The sequence below is a fragment of the Rissa tridactyla genome, chromosome Z (genome assembly GCF_028500815.1).
Source record: "Rissa tridactyla isolate bRisTri1 chromosome Z, bRisTri1.patW.cur.20221130, whole genome shotgun sequence".
NCBI lineage: Eukaryota > Metazoa > Chordata > Aves > Charadriiformes > Laridae > Rissa > Rissa tridactyla.
The window spans coordinates 3761386-3780181 of record NC_071497.1 but is presented as its reverse complement, the minus strand read 5'-3'; the positions used below and the strand labels follow the sequence as shown (position 1 = coordinate 3780181).

General features: G+C 39.9%; 1 protein-coding gene and 1 long non-coding RNA gene across 20 annotated transcripts in view; one reads left to right on the top strand and one right to left on the bottom strand.

Moving 5' to 3' along the window:
• The window catches only part of ADGRV1 (adhesion G protein-coupled receptor V1), a 304201-nt gene that overhangs the window by 183465 nt on the left and 101940 nt on the right, over positions 1-18796 (top strand). The window lies entirely within an intron of this gene.
• On the bottom strand, positions 618-15917 carry LOC128902715 (uncharacterized). Of its 3 annotated transcripts, XR_008463869.1 has the most exons (5): positions 15646-15917; positions 8839-9033; positions 7905-7997; positions 6740-6778; positions 618-6574 (listed from the first exon to the last, which is right to left on the bottom strand). It is a non-coding gene; the product is annotated as an uncharacterized LOC128902715 (long non-coding RNA). The 3 variants fall into 3 exon arrangements; XR_008463868.1 differs by lacking the exon at positions 6740-6778; XR_008463867.1 differs by having other exon boundaries at positions 618-7997.

The following is an 18796-nucleotide window of genomic DNA, read 5'->3' as shown; positions in this document are numbered from 1 at the left end:
TTATTAACTTTTGGTCATTCTCAGTAAACATAGGTATGTGCCAGCGTCTCCAGACCCAAATGTTCTCGTGCAGCAATCACGTGTTGAGTGCATGGGCAAGTCACCTTTGTATCTTTCCAGAGTTCATGCTAAGGTCTACTTTGTGTTCGTTCTTATTGTGTTTCCCGGGAAACAGAAACAGTGTAGAATAATAGTGGTTTACTAAACATCTGGGAATATCGTGTTTGATGGCAAAGTACATTGTATGCCCATGATGATATTTTTCCTTGGCTCTGTATAAGCATCATTCAAGTGTTCTTTTACAAATTTCAAATACCAAATAATAACTGTTTCTGCTGGAATTGAGGAGAAATGTAGGAAATCTTCTTCACAAAGCACACACAGAATCCCATTTTGGCTTCTCTTGCAAGAATATGCCATCACTCCTTCCTGTGCAGTTGGGAGATGCTGCCTTACATGTATGTCCTATGTGATTCTGGCTTATGTTCCCAAAAAGAATATGAAGAAAGAAATATAAAGGGCAACAATAAGTAAGAAGCAAATTGTACTTTCCTGCTTTACTCACACAAACAAGCAAAACTGAAGAGATTTTGAACAACTTTATTCATTTACCAAGGTAATTAAAAGAATTAAATATTTTGAGTCTTAACAGACTTCATTTTTCAATGAATTTGTGGTCATGCTCAAAAAGCTTGTATCATTTTAGAAGAGGTTACAAATTTGATGGTTGTTCCCAATATTAAAAATAAGAAACAACAGTAGAAAAAAGGATGTGTCTCCTCCATAAATGGAAATTAATTTATGTTATGTATAAATGTTACCTATTTCTATTATGTATAAATGTATTATGTATACAGGGGAAAAAAGTTTGCTTGTGTTATACATATTTCAGGATTGGAAAACCCATAGAAAATCACAGTGAAAATTAGAGACTTTAACGTAGTGAAATAGAGATTCACGGCAATGGAATAGCAGAGATTAGAAGTCAGATGAGGATACAGGATGTGAGTGTTTTTTTGGAAACTAATGTCTTTCTGTGAGTCAACCTGGTAGAGGAAGAGAGGAATTATCAAAACATGGGGAGAAGCAGGAGACAGCAGTTAGCAACTTTGGCTTAATAATAAAGGGCATAACTAGATAATAAATCCAGTTTTGCTTAGACACCTTCTCGCTCCTCAATTCAAAATACACCGCCATAGATTTTTAGATGGAGGAGCTCCTCCTCACTGTGCCTTTTCTTGTGTTATGGAATAATAAGAATCCAACTGCTCAACAAGATTCACCCATGTAAATGGCCATAGGGCACAACAGCTTCTGTGTCAGATATGTGACGCAACCGCTGTGTTGCCCTTGAATAACCATTTTGCAGAATGGTTATTCAGGTTAACTTAATTTTCTCCAGAAGACATTTCTAGGTTAACAGCAGGGCTCTTTGGAAGAATTTTAATTAATCATTTTCTCATTGGCAGTTGATGTTATACCAAAATAGAAATATCATACTCAAAATTTTAATTTCAGTCGAAGTTTACAATGGGTAGAACTGAAACATGTTTTATTGATCCAGACCAGCCGTTGGAAACGTAGAGTGGGCAAACTTTGTAGGAAGTATCTCTACGGAAAGATCTCAGATGTTTACCTATTGTGCTTAGATCAGGTACTGAAAAATCATGTACACTGTAGTTTGTTAAGGTAACTTCCTTCCCTCGTAATAGCAAAAGCAAAAGGAAAACAAGTATTCAACATACTCACCCTACAAAGTTGTCAAGAGACAAACAACAATGAAACAAGACAACCATGCTTGAGCTTTCCACACTGCTGATATTGCTCAGCAAGGGGAACCCATACGGCAGGGGTACCATAGACGACAACACTCGGGTCACTAAAATGTGACATTTCTCTATCTTCTCTCTGAGATCCTTTCCTTGTGAGGTGTGACCATTCCTTCTGCTGCCCCTGTCAATCCCTACTCTACTGTGCACCTTGCAACTTCAAACTGAGTGAACTGAGGATGCCATAGTGAGTAGTTCCAGAAGTCTACCGGGAAATCTTGGCTCATTCCCCATGTCTTCCACAAGTAAATCTTCTAGAAGTAGCCTCTCCTGCAATTTAACATTATTCTCTCATAGTGGTCATGACATCAACACCTTTTCGTTGATATTGCTGTGTCAGCATAGACTTTTTGCAGTGATGTCTAGGGGACTATAGCAAAAATAGTCAAAACTCCTCTAGGCAAAAAACGATCATATGTGTTGGCATAAACTGATTCAGGCAGCTGGGTGTCTCATGAGTCAAATAATACGATGAAGCTAAGCTTGGCAGATGAAAACATCCCAGTGTGGAAGGGCCTTGATGTCTTCTGATTGCTATGGCAGGAAAAACAGAAGTGAAAACACCACTAGAAAATACTACGCTAAGTCTTTTTATAGGCTGATGTTTCAAATGGTGTCGGTAGAGCTGTAAATTGTAAGCTTCTGGTGCAGGGTATAACATTCCAGAAAAAGAATATTTTTTTCCGCAGAATCAGTTTTAATGTTTAATAACAAACAGCGTGAATGTAGCCCAGTGAACTTTAACACATCAAGGACAGCGTTCTCAAATAAAGTGGCCTGCAAAGGTGACAGAGTTCAGTTCTGGTCTTGTAGACCTTTGAAGCTAGTTTGTTTAATTTGGGGCAAGTTTATATACATGAAAGAGAACTGTATATTTTGGCTTTGGAATCTAGATTGCTGTTTAACCACCATTCATAATTACGGTATTACTTATTAATCTTTTTAGCCTCAGGTCAGTAGAGATCTGACACGCAGCTGCACGGCTCAAGCATGACAACTCGTCTCCTAGTCTTTCGTGTGACGGGATAGTGTTAAAAATAAGCACCGCAACAGCATGCAATACGCATGTGTCATTTTTTTCACAGCCCATCGCAAAGTGGTTAGAAAAAATATTTGAAATCTGTATGTTGTAGATGGAGGAAGTGAGAGGCGGAGAGGCATCCTTACTCTTCCGTGAGTCCTTACATTAGGATATGGCAGAGGCAGGATTCAAACCTTGGTCCCTTCAGTCCTAAACCAGTGGTCTGTCCACTCCAGTGTGTAATCGAAACATAAGCACATTCTTGGTAAAAAATCTAAAATCTGTCCACCAATTTTATAATCCCATTTTATCTTTGAGACAGCAACCAAAGTGAAGATCTATACTCTGTTCTGAGTTGCTTTTCCAGAAATTCAGTCCTCTGGCTACTAGGATTTTCTGTGAAAGATTCTAATCTGAGGAGGCATTTCTACCTTAAACTTTAAGAGCTTCTTCTTGACAACAGCTCAAATTCTCTGTTAAATTTTCTGTTAAAAAGCAGTTCACTGCCTGATAGTAACTTGCTGGAATTCAAGTCTCTGAAGGGTTATTTGGGGTCAGTATTTGGGTAGGCACTATTCTTCCTGTCTGTTTTTAAATTGATGCTATATATTCATTGTTAACATCTTAATGTTTAAACAAGGTTTCTTAAATAATAGTAGCTACTTTTAAATTTAATATAGGTAAATGTAAATATAGTTATTATTTTTTATGTTTCTACAAATAGTTTACTTGAAAGTGTTTAAAATTCTTCCTCTCTGCAGAGCCTTTCCTTTCTCATTTTGTTGTGCATTTTCCTAGATTTTTCCATGGTAGATAAGATGCTAAATTCTTACCACAGGGCAGACGCTTTGTAATTTTCCATGTGCTACTTAGAAGTTCATGTGAGATTTGGAATTAATCACTTACACGGTTCTCCCTCATAATGTGGTTTATCTATTACTGATTGACCAGGGCAAGTATAAAATTCTTAAACTACTGATGATACCTTTCTATAAATTAACAATGCCATTCACCTGCGCTCAAACAATGAATTATTTTCCTGAAAAATCTGCCCCTTGAGAAAGGGGTTGAAAGCATAAAGTTGTAAAGGTTCTTCCTATAGTAGCCCTTGCAGTGCTAAAAACATACCGTGGTTACATATAAATGTCTCCTCTTGTTTCAGCGTATAAATTTACAAAGGAGCCCAGTGAGTAGTTGAACACCTCAGGGAGCTATAAACAATTATACTGGAGCCAGAAGCTTCAGTCCTTTTTCCGCAGGAAAGAAGACTTTTCCTTTTTGTTAGCAGCTGGAACAGAAACTGCAAGATCGGTTCCAGTGGTTCCAGTGGTAGGAGGAAATGATTTTTAAGGACCATTATTTTGTGTTCACAAACAGAGTTCTGCAAATAGTCTCTTATTTTTCTATTATGTACACCGGAATGAAAAAACCTCCCCCAAAATACAAACTACTTTAGTAAATTTATGTATCTTAAGAACTAACCATGTTTTCAACTTCAGTAATGAAGACTTGAGGTAGCTCATGAGTGGAACAGCCATAGCATCCTGTCTCCAAACACATTAAATGCCAATATGAGAATGTGTGAATTAATGAAAACTGTTTTCAGATTACCCTGAAAAACATTTTTCCATATGAGCTCCACGTATAATCATTATAAACTGTGAATGTTTCGTTCCTGCTGGATTCAGGAGGAGCTCTTCCACTTTTCCCTTCTTAAAAAAAAAAAAGAACAATTATCATTTACTAGGGTGAGGGCAGGGATGAAGTGGAGTTTTGTTGAACATTTACTATTTAAGACTTCTTTGCAGGTCACAGAGTACCACGGAGGTCAAAACTGAGTGGGTTGTGCTCACTTGGTGTGTCACACCAAACATCTCTTGGCTCTTCAGTGAGTGGTGACCATTTCTTACCGGCGGTAGAAAGCGCTGGTCAGGGGGGAAATGGTGATCAGGAGTCTCTTGGTTACATTGGTCTGTGTAAAAGACAGCGGACCTATGGGTTACGTTTTGTAAAACTGTGAGAAAAATCCATATTCAAAGTCATAGTAGATTTATAAACTAATCATGCAACTCAAGCAAATCTTTTCTGGAATGTCTGGAATTTCATGCACAGCTGAGTTTGTAGGTGGGATGAACTCTTGTCTGGCACCATTGGCTGCTTTCATTTCACCTCATAACTTAATACCTGTATTCAGTGCACGTTGGCCTGTGCACCACAGGAGAGAAGTTTTCTTTGACCATAACGCCTGCGTGTTCAGGCAGAACAAAGCCCAGGTTTTGTCTGTCTTTAGTACTGCATTGTACTTGCAGGAACGATTACTTTGAAAGTCACAATGACTTAAGGATATATACTAGCCATCTAATACTAAAATTGTCAGCACTAATATGTCCCTGATCTCATACTGATTTCTCACGTATTCTGTTGCAAGAATACGTCCCTGGCACTTAGTCTATTTTTTTTGTTTTGTTTTAATGCAATATTAATTTCAGTTTCATCATTGGGAGAAATGGAAGACAGCGCAGTAGAGCACATGCTTTTTCCTCTCCTCCTGCTTATATACTTTGGATATTTACATTTATACCAATCACCTGTAAACTGTATTCCCGAACCTCTTTGTATACGAATAACTTTCTGCCTGCTGTTGACAGCTGGAGTCGTCTTTTCTACCCACAGCACCACCTGCTGAGACCTGGTCCCCAGTCTTCTAAAAAGCGCCGTCTGCTAGCAGTCCGTAGTCTTGTCGCTCCCACCTTCTGCTTGCAAATCGTACCAAAGTCCTTCGTAATTCGTCTTTGTAAGTTTTTTCTCGCCTTACATGACGAATAGAAGGATATCAAAATTCACAAGGAAAGAAAAGGAACGTTCTCATTAAAAGCATCTAAGGTATTTGTGTAGTGGTGTTTGTGGTTTTATTACAGTGTCCCAAAACTGACAAACCAGCCTGCAGCTCTGAATTAATTCTCTGTAGTGAAACGAATAATGTGAAAAAAATTGAAACGTACGAGTTGGATAAAGCTAATAATATTGCTTTGATACTTAAAGTTTAAAATGCAGTTAATTACACAGCTGTCTGGTTATCTGGCAGAAATATTTTAAGAGCAGTGGAGAATATTTTAATTTGGATGATACCTGGCAGTTCATTCCCACAGAAAGCACTGAAGATCCTCAAATAAAAACACTCCAACCTCTCTGCAGGAAGACTGGCACGTCTCTGGTGAGCGCAGGTGCCAGGAGCAGACTCACTGCTGCAATCAGCATGACTGTGCTTTTACTTACTCTGTCTCGGTGGAAAAACATACCGGGAATTAAACCTTAACCTATCACTCAACTAATAATTATTTTTTTTTTATTTTTTTTTTGTAGGGAAAAGGTCCATTATGTTTTTTAACTAAGCTGCAACACAGTTCTGAACCCTCTGTCACATTGCAAGCACTTTTTCTCTTAGAGGATAGTCAGTTCAACAATAAGTGCTGTTCTGGGTTAATTTAGATGTGAAAAATAATTGTCACAACTCCACAATATTAACTCTTTACAAGCAATTGTACTGCTTCTGAGTATTGTCGTGGTTTTTAAGGTCTAGGTAACCTTTTTTGTGTGGTTCCTCAAAACATGACCGATATTCATTCTCTGTCTCATCTGAAGTTGCTTCTGGCTTCTTCCTTTGTAGCCCCTTCCCCTATTTTCAGCTGGTGGTTTTATTCTTCCATGTGTCTTGCTTCCATTCCTAAAGATAATTTGTAATAAAATATTTTGATTGTTAAGCTGGGTATCAGGAAGAAAAGAAATTGAGAACTTTAAAGTCAGGGAAGACGGTGGGAAAAAGGAGAGAAAAGGGGAAGCCAAAGAATACTCATTTTCAAGTGAACTTCCCCTGTGACTCATGCCTCACCAGTCTGGCTGAATTCCTTTGTTTAGGATCAGTTCAGGCCTAGAGGAAAGAGGTTTCAGAAGAATAAAAGAAATGGAAATGCATTTAATTGCTCTCAGAGCATGAAGCTTGAGATTTCACTGTGCAATGTCCCAATGTGAGTATGAGAGTGCCTGCTAAAAATTTGTTCTTCTCCAAGTTGCGTGGCTTGCTGACCTCTTCGGAGATGCCAGTTCATAAACTGGTTGTGTCAGTCCTGTGCAAAGAACATGAGCAACCTCCATTTCAAAGGTGTGTCTCGTAGTCATAAGACTCGAGCCGAGAACGACCTGGCCTTCCAGAAAACGGGTGGGCTTCAGAGATCTTCTCATCCTGAGGGCTGTAAACCATGACTTTTCCTCTCCACCTGTGCCCTGATTCAGGCCCTCTAAAAATACCGCATTGCAAACTCTCAATTTAACATTCCTCTGCTCCTCTGCAATTTTACCCTTAACCTTTTTCTTAGTGCCTCTTCCCCTCCCCACCTCTGCGCCTACATCATTTAGTCAGGGCCCAAAGCAAACAGCGGTACTGGTTTTACTCCGTGTGCTCTGCCGTGTTGGATAAACGGAATGAGAAACAAAAGCCATTTTGAATGGAGGTAGATATTTGCAAAATTGCTTCCTGAGAGTAGTAAGTTTTATGAGATTGAATATACTATAACGAGAGTTTGCAAGCCTCTACATTTCTGGAAGAGAGAGAGGGATTAGCGTAATAAAATTATGATAAACAAAAATCAAAATTCAGAGACAAAAATGAACACAGGACAAATTCCAGTATATTTCTAAAAATGTGCTAATTTCCGTCTCAGTTTTGTGGCATTACCATTGAACTGCTTACTTCTACAGGAAATAAAATATATTGCTCTGTCAAATAGTAGAGTATGCTATCAAAGGTAATAAACAGCTACTTGGCCTTTACTTAGCTGATAATAATCTCTTCAGAATTGTCTTTTGTTTTCACATATTCACTATCAGCTGAATATTACAGAAATGATTGCCTCCTGTTTTTCATTTGAACGCTAGTTCCTGAGGGGTGTGTTGAATTTTAGTTTTCTACTTCCTGGTCAATGCAAATGTTCTTTAATTCTGTTTTAAAGAGTTTTGGTGCAAATTAGAGATTTTGAAAGCAAAGCAGTGCTATTTACCTATGGTCTCGGTTACAGGAGAACGAGTTGCTACTCCTGGTAAAATTATAAGTTTGTGACCTTTGTCAAGACCTCTGTTGACGTTCATCCTTTCTGAAAAATTAAAAAAAAAAAAAAGAAAAAGAACAGAAGTTATAAAATTAGCCAAAGTAGATCTTAATGGGAAGAACATATCATTTGTAATGTGTGCAGCTGAAAAAAAAAAAAAAAGGCCTTTTTATTCCTGGAACGGCCTCCCGTATTTTCAGTATAGGAATTCTAGTGTGTGTAACAGCGCACAAAAGTGTAGTAAATCACATGAATTGCTGCATTTCTCGGGAAATAATTGATGGCAGTCTCCCTCCGGACCTGTTTAATGTAGAGAGTGACAAAACCCCTAGAACACATATGATGTTGGGGCTTTCCACTTAATTAGATGCCTCTCGGTTTCCCGCGGCACGGACATGCCCACTGAGTGGCAGCCTTTACCCACGCTCCAACCCGAACGCTCAGGAGACTGGCGTTTCTGAAAATTTATTCGTGCGGGGTTTTCGTACCTGTTCTATGTGGACTGTTTTTACAATTAATTTACCTAAGGAGGGAATGAAAGGGAATCCTGTATTGCAGTCTCTAAAACGTTTTGAATTACTGCTTTATATTGAGCGGTCACCTTAATATCTGCAACATGCTGCGGATAGCAGCAAATGAAGTATTAGTTAAACAAGTTTGAGGCTACGGAGAGAAAAAAGCATTAACGGAATTTTGGGCTCATTGGTTCTGCATGAATACTCATTTTTGTAACCTCAGGGTTTCACGCGTGCACTCAAGACACAAAAAAGCGTTAAACCATAGTAAAATAATCCCATTTTTTTCATATATTTCATATGTTAATTTCTAGTTCGTAATAAGAAATGGTTGAAATCACTAATTGCGTGGAGCGAGAAGTAGAACTTACGTTTTTCAGTTACAGTCACATTGCTTCCAAGTGAGATTCTGAGCTTTGTTGCTGGCTGTGTGGAGGTCGGAGAAGAATCTGCCGCGAGGGACCTGGTTCTGCACAGGGAGCGTTCAGCCCGGCACAGGCTGTACGCCCCGGGGTTTAACCCGTTTGCCTGGTTCTGTATTTTCGTGCTGCACGCTTCCATCCAGTCTAACAGAAAGCAGAGATACGCATGTTCATGAGGCTATGCTAAATTATGGTAGGATTCATGTAGGCATACTGCAGTAGCTGCAGTTTGCTCACAGCAAAATTTGTAGGACAAGATAATACATTTTTATTACACCAGCTAGCACAGTTGGAGAAGTCTTCTAATGCACACACGGTTTTAGTGGTCAACAACCGAAGAAGGGGCCGGTGTCTCTCTGCTTCTGTGGTGCTTTACTATTTAGATGGTTTGCACAAATTTACTACCTCACCGATTGCCTTTGCTTCACTGTAAATTTTGTCAGGTGCCGGTGACCCAAAGGGGCCATCGCGGCAGCCTGCAATTGCTGGAAAATTTTAGGAGACCCCTACACTTTTGCCTAATAGTTTTCCCTGAACTCCCATCCCAGCGGCTGTGCAATGCCAAAAAATGAAGCCTATAACCTTATCCAGTGGCATTTTATTCCCCAGGCCTTGGAGAGCGAGGGGATGCCCGTGCAGTCCCTGCCTGGCAGACACGAGTATGCACTTCTTGAGCTTCGAGCTGGACTCGGGAGCTCTCGACAAAACCTGCAGCTGAGAGTTGCTTTGTGTTCAAACCAACGCGGGACTCAGCCTCTTGGCAAGACCGATTTCCTCAAGTACGACATGGCGTTAGCCAAACTGTGCAGCTTTTGATCTGGAGCTAGCTCACATTCGGCTGACTGAAAGCATAAGGCAGATGAAATCACATCTGTGTGCAGGAAGATGCAATATAAGATTGAAGATGATCTTAATGCGACACGGCTAATGGCCACGCGTGGCAGAAGGTCCGCCCTCGCTGCGCCGAGGGGCTTGGGGACACCTGTTTGAGCTATTTGACAGACACCACTTTGGGAGGTGGGTAGGAGCAGAGAGGGAGAGGGCATTAAGGTACCTGCACGGATGAGGTTAGCTAAGGAAATTATTTTCTTTGAAATGGCAAAATTCAGCTTTTTGCTGTCGAGAAGCCAACGCGAGCAAGCTCATCCACAAACGCAGTATGGAAGGGGGCATGGAATCAATGCGAGTTTGGAGTTCAGAAGTTATTCCAGTGGTAGTAATTGACTACATGAACATATTAAGAAGAAACAGAAAAGCAAAACGTGTGGTGAAGAGGTCGTTTCAGTTAATAAATTTATGTGCATAAGCTACTTTATGCATGTTTGACCTTCTAGTGCTGATTAATTTAGCACATGGGGGGGGTCTGAGGAAAGCATTTGCTATTATTAGGGTAGTCGAGCATAGGAAGCGTTTGAAGCACTTGGTCACGGCAAAAACATCCCTGTTTCTGTAGGAACAAGCAAAATGTTGAGACTAAATACAGAAACAATCTCTAAAAGGAGACAGGTTTCAGATGTGTGACTGTTCAAGACAAACATTCTTTGTGTTTGGCTTGTGTTGCAATAAAAGATAAGGAGGATAATACCATGTTCCTAGAAAAAAAAAAAAAAAAGAGGCTATAGAAAAAAGTGCTTTTGTTCACATCTTGAAAGTAAATGCGGTGATTAATTGCTTTAGAACTATCAATTAGGCAGAGAAGGTGTTTGCTTGCTCGGTTACGCAGCCGTACACAAAGCCATTCTGCTCGGCCGGTTCTTCCTCGCGTATGTGATTTAGGCGTAAGCTCCTCAAACCTGCCTTTCAGAACTCTGTTTTCTGTCCGGGCTCTTCTTGCCTGCAGAATTACCACACATCCGTGAGGAATATTTATCGTTTTGGGCCTGCTAAAGGCGAGCAGCTCCGGGCTTTGCGGCTGGCGGAGCTGCAGAGGAGCTGCAGTCGCCTCGGGGAGGGAACGTGCGCGGGGCCGGGCGGCTGTCGGCTGGCAAATAGCGCTTTTTAAAGAACTTAGGTCTGAAGCTGATTGACTCTGTCCTAGCAAGAGAAAATTCATCTCTGTGCCACGAGTGGCAGGAGCGTATTCAGTGCGATTCACGATACCCGAAAAAAAAAATTATTAAGCCAGAAATATTGATTCCTCTCACTCTGAATGCTGTGTCAAATTATTATTTTAAGAGAATTCTCTGTTGCACCAGATTATATCCTGTGAAGTCGCAGAAGATTTATTTATTCTTGCAGCTTATTTTGTCAGCCAACTACCAGTACATAGAGTGGTCTGGATATCAGCTTTACCATCATGAAAAAAAAACAAAAAACAAAAAACATAGTTATTGTATACAATGAGCTTTCCTTGCTGTTGTAGAAGGTACTGTAGAAGACATTATTTCTGAGCCTAAAAATTCAGTAGCGTGTTAATCACCTGTGAAATAGTTTCTTGTCCAAAGGCAGTTTTTGTGCAAGGAGGTTCATTTGGAAATGAACTTGCAATGTTTTTCCAGTTACTTTTTCTAATTTCATTCTGACACAGTGAAACAGAAGATGGTTCTACAATTACTGGCCTTTGTTTTTCTTACAAGGTAGAGTCAGTGGATCACATAATTAGAATTATTAAATGCAGTTTCAATGGATTAAATTTAAATGGCTGGAGGGTAGTGCTCCTTCGCTACTAAAGGTGGGAGAATTTATAAATCTCTAACTTTACAAATGAAATAAACCAACCTGAAGTATTTGAGCGAAAAAAAAGGCTGTCGTTTAGCCCTCGGTTGTGCCCTTTTTATCAAAACGTGTCCTGCAATATCTGTCAGCTACCAGGTTAATCAGAGGAGCTGCCGAGTGCCGGGGCGATGCTGCTGGGCAAAACCCCGGGAGAGGAGGGGATGGGGACACTCTCCATCTTATAATTAATATCCATCTTATCCTCCCCTCCCCTTCAGTGGCATTATTCCTTCTTCTTGTCACAGTAAGCGGAATCTGTGTCAAAGTCAGAAGTTTATTTTTTGCATAACAAATAAAGCGATACTTAAGAAAACAGGAATAGTTTTCACTTTATCACATAACGGCTTTGTTTCAAGGAGTTTTTTTTTTTAAAAAAAAAAAAGGCAAAAAAAACCCAAAAAAAACAAAACAGAAAAAAACCAAGAAGTTTGGGCTCAAATCCTGCTGGATGTTAACACGAATCGTGTTTCCCTGAAGTTGTCTTCACAGCCCCATGCGGTCTTTCTCACGTGCAGAGTCTGATCTCTGCAATCAGGTGGTAACTGGAGCCTCCCGACCGGTGCCCAGCAATCATAAAAGAGCCTGGAGGATGCTTACAGCTGGTGTAAATAATGATCTCTCTGTAGGTGGACTTATTTTCCCAGGCCGTTGAACTGGCGGCGTTCGGAAAGGTGCGCGGACCCATTTTTACCTGCCCGCCCCTGCGGGTGAATCCTTGCAAGATAAAGGCCATATAATTTGGAAATAGCTTGTGACGGAACTGTACCCTGGAGTCTGAATTTTCATTTTGAAATATTTTCCTACAGCTTGAGGACGCAGAAACAGACCCAGATCACAATTTCAACTTTACTTTGATGCAGTAGGTTTTTTTCCTCGTTCTGGTGAGAGCTTGAAAGTTCCCTGGTAGCTGTGAAACTGCCTCGTTCATACCAGTGTGGGGCTTTGGGAAACTCAGTGAGGCCGTAGGTTCTGCCTCTTTTTCCAGATGTCTTTTTCCCTGAGGGATTTGCAGAACTGATCCAGACTTGTTACTTTGTCCCACACCCACTTACAGTCCAGGCACAGAAAGGCCTTTTTCCTTTAGTCAAGGATACTTTAAACCCATCTTTTCTGTCTGAGTGATGAAGAGATTTCCGCTAGTGTAGGATCTATGCTGCGTGTTCCCTGCTAGATTTAGGCTAAACCCTAAACGGGGTTCTTACAGGTCTCCAAGTTCTGTTCGTTTCTTGCAGGGACTGTAAACCCTCTTTTTTAACTGGCCACGTCTATCCAGAAAGTCACCTACTATTCTACTTTCAGACCCCGTTGTTGTTTGTGGCCTGATCCACATCTGCACAACTGACCCAAATACTATGGGAATAAACCTGCCACTGTGCCCTTAAGTCTAGCGTGAGACTTGCCTTAAATGACCACCTGTACCTCATCATCATCATCTTCTGGGCAAGGAAATGAAGTATTTCAACACAGGAGAAGACTTTAAACGCAGCTTGTGGTGTATGTATCATCTTCAGAGAAAAGTGCCAGGTGCAGAAATGCATTATCAGTGTGTCCCAACTTAATGTGCACTTTTTGATGGGTGACACAAGAGTCGGCCCCCAGTCTCTGTGCTCTACTCATCTGCCCCAGGACATTGAATGTCTTCCTCTGAGAATGACTACACGGGTCTGATTAAACCATGGATCTACAAGTTGTTTCTTGTCCTTCTATCCTACCGTATCTGCAACTTCTATCTAGTCAATAGATTCCCTGGAAAATGAGCTACTAGTGAGTGTATTTCTGTTCCTTTTCAAGTGTGATTAGAGCAGGGTAGTTTGGATATTTTTTCTGTTTTCAGTAAAAGCCTAGGGATGCAGTTTAAAGACTTTTGGACCGAGGGGATCTATAGAAAGTGAGATACAGAAAGGCAAGCCCGTGGCCCACAGCTTCTCGCGAGAGGGATATGAGTCACCAGTCAATCCTGTGACCATTATGCATATCAAAACCTAAAGCTATTAAAATAACATTAAAAACGTTGGGAAGAATCAGCTAGAGCAGTATGTAAAAATGAGCAAATTCAAGGACACTAGTACACGTTTCTAGTCGCAGTGTGTGAAAGTTATAGCTTGTTTTACCTACTGTAGCTTCAGAACATCTACAATGCTTAAAATTCAGCTGCATTTGGATACGATGATTCCAAATCACTGGGTATTGGCTCTGCTTTGGGTATGACAGATTAAATATCTCTTTTACACTAATTCCTATGCAAAGCTCGAGGATTTTTACAGTAAGTACGGTTTTGAAATATCTGAAGTGTTATGAAATAAAAAGACTGCTCACATACCATTTTTCCCCCCACACTTCCCATAAACTATACAAATATTTTTGTGTGTGGATAGAAAATATAGCAGGTGATTTTAAAATGTAGAAAGCAAAGCGCCTTTCTCTTTCTCTTACTCTGAACAAGGGGATGGCCGTTCTCAACTTAATGAACTGCTTTCGCTGTTCCATAAACATGCATCAGAAATTTGAAGCTAATAAGTGTGATGATAAATAAAAATATGATTAAAATTGTTCCCAAAGCATGGAATATGTTTAAGTAAGTGCTTCATTCCCAGGGTCCCCTGGAACTAGTTTGCCGAAGTAGTGTTTCAAATTGTGAGTAATTAAGACATTTGGCAACAGATTCTGACCATGAAACGGGAATTAGACCAGATGAACCTACATGGCCCAGCCTTGGGCGTGGCCCTCTAATTTACTAGATAAAGTACAGATAGTAGTTTGTTACTTTTTAAATACAAACATCTATGACTACATCGCTGTTTTAATAGAAGTCCCTTTAATAAAACTTGAGAGGTCATTTTAAAAAATTAAAACTTGAATCACTTTTTATTTTTAGAAATTTTGCTAAGTCTGGCTTTTGACTACTATCTGCAAGCCTACTTACTTTAGACAAAGAAGTTAATGTGTGTTCTGCATTCTCATTATACATAAGAAACTTTGAGAAACTACTACAGAAAACATTATATTCTCTAGTGCTCACCAGAACCTCCAGTCACTGAATATCGAAACAGCGAAGTAGGCATTACAGAGTAATTTTTTAGACGAGTTTCATATACAGTTGCGCTATTCCAGAATAAACATCAGTTTATTTTAAATTGCTTTTGCGTGAAGACAACTGGAACAACAGTTATTTTTAGGAATAAGTGACTTTCGCTGCACTTCGTTTTCACATGTTGGCAAAACCACAGAGGACATATTCTACCTAGATAAGGAAGTTTCTGTGTTTGAGTTTGAAAAAGCGAGTCAGTCTGTACCCCTGAACAAAGTCCGTGGCAGCGGGATACAACTTCTAGAAATACTTGAACCACACTCTGGAACTTACTTTTATAATACTGTTTGTGTACTAAAAGTTGTACTTAATACCTAATCTATGTTATTGCTTTAGGTTAGTCATAATTCTAGGATCCTTCTCTTTTTGGCATATTTAATGCATTTTTCTTTGGTTTTAATCTAAGTTATTGCTCAGAGCGCTAGTGACCCAGTTCCTTCCCCCACTTGTTTACAGATGAGGTGAGTGTACAGAACAGATAAACTGTGACTACTGAGACATTACTTAATGCTATTTAATAATCTATGTCAGCTGGCATGCTTGTAATGGTTTTATTATATACACCTGAAAAGTCCTGTCTTCAAATGGGAGTCATCTTAAATCCTTACTACTTGTTAGAGCCCATGCTATCTGCTAATTCACATTGATTATTGTGGGTTCAAAAGTCAATTCCATCAGCACAACAAAATCCGAAAGTTTTGTGTTCTGTTTTCGTTAGGGAGGGAAACCACCTTCTTCTGCTCTGTGATTATGAAGCTTGTTTTACAGAGAAAGTGGCAGTTGAAGATACCTATATCAGAACAGACTGTAATGATCACTGAACTCATCCTTCTCTAGGCCCTATTTTGACATTTAGAAGGAATCTGGATCAAAGATTGCCATAAATATTTAAGTAAGAGTAGCATTTCCTTAATATCATAGGTTACAAGTAATACTAGAACGAGGGAACTTACCTCTAGCCCTTGTTGAAGAATACTTGGCTCGTGTTAAGCAAATTTCTCTTTATGTGTTAAAAGCTTCTGGCAAAACTTGAACTGCTTCAATTAAATATTCTCTGACATCGCACCAGACTTCAGGGCAGAATAGCTCTTCCAACCAATAAATGAAGACAGATCCCATAGTCTTGTGAAGGTCTTGCTTTCTAGACATAAAACTCTGTTTTTTTCTCCAGAATCTAGAAAGCATGCACGCTACCAACACAACTCCTGGTGGAAAGCATAACCATTTACCATCACCAGCCTTCTGCTAGAGGTTAGTGTACACATTTTTAGTGTACCCGCTTTTTGAGCTGCTTACGCAGCCACTAATTCTATAAACATGACTCAGATTACCATTAACAGTTTAACCAGGAGGCCTTTGCTTAATCTAGTGTGTTTTAACTGAAGAAGAAAAGGAAAAACCCCTTGAGATGATCTCCAGACCAGTACAAGGGGACTAATCCCTAGGCAGAGGTTTGACATGGAAGCATAGGGAAGCCAGAAGACACTGTGCGTCTGTAATTACAGCTTGGCTATTTCTTTGTACAGAAGACAGATAAATAGTTATCCTTCACAGCTAGCTAGCTGTATAGAGAAGCACGGGAGACCTCTACTACCATACTTAAAATATTAAGTAAAGGGGCACCCTGACTGCGTCCTGACACCGACGTACGGTGAGTCTGCCCTACCCTGTGGTGTGATTCCTACAAGGGGGAAATCTCCTGGGGGCATGAGGTCGGAAAGAGAGCTGCAGGTTACTCTGGCCACCATCTCGACTCGGGGGAGTGATTTTGTCTTTCTCGTCTTTGGGTTATTTCAAGAATAGAATAGAAAAAATAGAATAGTTCCAGTTGGAGGGTACCTGCAACGATCATCTAGTCCAACTGCCTGATCACTTCAGGGCTGACCAACAGATAAAGCGTATTTTTAAGGGCATCGCCCAAATGCCTCTTAAACACTGACAGGCGTGGGACATCGACCATTTCTACTATTTACATAAAGCATCAGGAGCAAACAGATATGTTTCCCTTACAGTAATCTTACTTACCCGACAGCACTTATCGCTGACCCTGGGTAGAGTCCTAAATTCAGTTTAGTGGTAACAGATGGTTGTGCTGTCGAATTTGAGTACAATTATTGAAGGAAACTTATGCCTGAAGTTTAAGAAAAACTATACCCAGAAATGGAGGAAGTGAAAATTCACTTTATTAATAGTTTTACACAATATAACCCCTAAGCATATATAGATCCCACTCGAGAAGCTTCTAGAGCCAATTAATGTGTCGTGGCAGATCTCCTGCCCAGGGTCTAATCCCAGCTTCTAGATAGGAAACAATGCAAGGCAGGTCCTACCACAGAAAGGCAACAGCCATCAGGAGAGCTTGTTTTGGACCTGCCAAATCATCACATTCAGACTGCCCTGAGTGGTGTCGGGGCAGTTGGAACTGGAAAAGACTGTAGATATATTTTTGAAGGTTTTAAAAAGAGGCTTTTTCAGCTTCTGTTCGCATCATTATGGCAAAAGTGCTGTGTTATCGAGGATCTTGCAGTGGAACTCAAGAGGTCTGGCTCTTGTTCTGCAATGAGTGACACAGCAATGTGCATCTTTGTCCCAGATCTAAAAGGAGGTGATGATAGGAACTATCTTTATAGGGTACTGTGCCAGATATGTTGTTCTGACTCAGTATATAAAACTAAATGGGTTAGGACCTGCTGAGAGCCTGTGAGAAAAACGGTCCTTGAGCCTAAAAATGGGAAGTGAGGAGGGCAGGGACTGAGCCCAGCATGAAACCAACTGGCGTCCTGCTCGGCGGGGGGAAGGGAGTGGGTAACATATGGTTGCTGATGTCTAATCACTGCTTAAAATGGTTGCCAGTTCTGCTGCTGCTTAATAAAGTGTAAACATCTTTACACAAAAGCGCCATGGGTCACTGTGCTGTAAATATACCGTCCGCGTTTCAAGTGGTTTTATTTCAGTTAGCTGTTTGGCCGTTCTTAAAGTGCCAGTTTACGGTGGTATATAATCAACATACTTATAGGCAAATAATTCATAAACACAAAAATCTAAAATACACAATGCATGCAAATAATACAATAATACTTTGGAGCTGCTGTACATCAGGCACTTATTTTTTAATATATATGTTCACTGACTTAACTGAATCCAGCAATGAAGCTAAACCCACATGTACTTGTTTTTTTCTGGTGTCAGTTATAAAGCACCACTCTCTGAATTACGGTAATTTCCGAAACAATTCAGTGACTAGTGAAGTCATTTGGCATTAGTGTAAATTCACAAAGGCAGTTTTAACTGCTTATATTAGTATCATTCATACACAATAAATATAAAATGGGAAGTTAGTTGTCAAACTTTTATTTTGACCCCATTAAACACTGTGTTTTTAATCTTCTAAATTATATGTGCGTTTCCTCTGTGCTCTGAAAGTTGCTGCGTGTTGTATCGTTACTTTTTCCAGCAGGAGTGACTTAGAGTTTTTGCTGGTGTCCATAAATCTCTGCAATTTTTTGCACATCCTTTGTTGGTATTTTTGTCCTGGCATTTAATATCAGAACACAAAACACAAGAAGAGCACTCGGCTTACATCAGTGTTGTCCTGACCTACCGAGCAGTAACAAAAACTATGATTCATATGCACTATTATTAAGCAGTGTCCCTGTGTTCAAGGAGGGAACCCCTTTTTTACCCATATAAAGTAAATCCAAAGCAGAAGAGAGCAGCTCGGTGAGGACATGGGAGTTTTGATGTGTTTATTTTCCTATGTTATTGTTCATCACAATTAAGTCCAACAAAAGGAACAGCATTGTAAATTATGCCTTTGATGCTGTTCCTCTTTTGAGATTGGGCTGGTATAATGACAGATAGCATGTGGTTGGGCTCTTCGTTTTGTTTTCTTTTTTAATAGAAATGCATGTAAACAAGCCTTATAAGGAAGACAGTCTTTTCCTACGTGGAACAAATAAATATTTTTTGGATTATTAAAACAAAATAATAAAATTGATAAAAGAGAAAAAATTTATTTTACCTGAAAAGAAATGAAAAGACCACTGTTAGGATCCATTTCTGTAAGACGAGGACATATCTATCTAGAAGAAGACAGCATCTAAG